Genomic DNA, 2,099 nt, shown 5'->3' on the forward strand with positions numbered 1-2,099 from the left:
ATGCTCAGCAGGTGAAATAGCTGATAGAGGGTTAGTGACATGCTCAGCAGGTGAAGATGGGCACTGTGACTTTGATCCCTTGAACACATCTTATGACAGAAGGGGAGAAACAGTTGTTTGTTTGACCTTTTGATCCAGATACCTCAGGATGGTGGAAAACAAATAAACAAAACCTTTGTGTGTGTGTGGTTTTGAACTCAGTTCATTAGCCTTAGTGGCAAGCACCTTTACCTGTTGAGTCACCTTGCTGGCTCATAATTTGGATTCATAGCCACATCAGAATGAAACTGAGGAGTGCCAGTCTGTAAAAACATGGTTTTGTGTGGTAAATTCAGTGCCTGAGTTATGATTCTACGTCACCACTGTTTGACTAAAAAGTAACTGTGTTGTTTGTGGAGTTATTAGTTTTCTATACATCCAGACCTTTTTATGGTCATATTCAACCTAAAGCAAAACACTGCTAGCAGCTCCCTCCTTCCCTCTCTCCCTATCCCAGGAGTCCCATCCTTCCCTCCACCTTCTCGGGGTGTAAAAGTCGGCTGCTGATTCCTGGTGTTTGTCAGCCCAATATAATGGGGATTAGAGTTATGACACAGTTCTGCTGTTGTGAGAACTTGATCACATCCTCTACTCAAAATGAGTCCTATTGGCTCACACTAATCAGGCCACCCACTTCACACCCAGGAAGGTGAGAATGCTGCTGCTTCTGCCTCCTGTGTCCTTGATGGGCATTGACTGAGGAGTAGCTCTACAGTTGGGATACAGTTGGCTCACCAGGACACCAGTGTGCGATTTGAAGGGTTACTCTTGAGGCTTGTCTGAGTTTGTTATGTTACTTCTAAGTGGAAATAAAACAAAAAAGTCCTAAATAATATATGTATACTTGGGCCTAAAGCAGTACTCAACTCTACCCTAATCAGACTGGGATTTCTCTTTTTTCTAGACAGGGTTTCTCTGTGTCGTCTTGGCTGTCTTTAACTCATTTTGTAGACCAGGCTGGCCTTGAACTCACAGAGATCTGCCTGCCTCTGCCTCCCAGAGTGCTGGGATTACAGGCGTGCGCCACCATGCCTGGTTCAGACTTAGATTATTTAGCATGGTTCAGTCATCTTGGCACACTGTAGATACTTCAGCATTTAATGTTTTAATTGATTAGTTCAGCACTTTATTTTCTCAATAGCAAACATTTGTTATCTGTGAGGCACTGTTCTGAAATTGAGGCAGAATAAGAACACAGGGGGCGTGGGAGGGGGAGGGGCTGTGCCCTTCACTCTGGAGTCTTCCCCTAGCTGAGAGTCAAGAACTAATCCCATCACAACTGATAGGACTTTCTATTAAAGTTGCCCAGGGAGAACATATCATGTGGAGCTATTAGAAATAAGGAGGTTAAATCGTAGTGAACCAAGCATAGGGCTTGCGATAGGCAAAGCACGGCTCTTCTTCATGTAAATTTAGGAATGACCACTGTCAGCTGACTGCTAAAATACTTAAATGTGACTCTTGAGAAGCCCATTTGGTTACTTTCCCTAAGTGGTTCCTTTTCTGTGCTTAAATATGTTAAACTCTTCTTAGTAAACTCCCAGTTGTGCTTTCATTGCCTGGTCTGGATTCTTTCCTGTGCTGCAGTTACAGGTTCCTGCTTCAGAAGAGCAGATGTCTTTGCAAAGTGCACCCGAGGTTGCTGCAGGTGGCAGCAGGGAACACTGCATCTGGTCCCTGACACCAACACTAAGTATAGCTGCCTGCTGACAGAACTTGAGGGACAAGGGTATGAGGGTGGCACATGGAAATTGTAACAGGAAACAACTCAGAAGGCTGCATCCTGCTAGCAGAGGTGATTTCTACCAATGATTCCCAATGTCTCTTTTCCTGCCATCCACCTCTTCGATACCACAGCAAATTCCTGTCACTCATTTTAAAAATAATTTTCTGGGAGCATAAAACAATCATAAAGTGTATCAAAACTGCTTCAGAACACACAGGTAGTAGTAGACTTAGTATTAATTTTTAGCCAGTAATGAGTACTAAATATTCCTATCTGGCGCAGTTGTGATAGAATTCGGGGGAAAAATTGCTCATTTCATCTGGTTGCAAAGCAT

The sequence above is a fragment of the Acomys russatus genome, chromosome 23 (genome assembly GCF_903995435.1).
Source record: "Acomys russatus chromosome 23, mAcoRus1.1, whole genome shotgun sequence".
Taxonomy (NCBI): domain Eukaryota; kingdom Metazoa; phylum Chordata; class Mammalia; order Rodentia; family Muridae; genus Acomys; species Acomys russatus.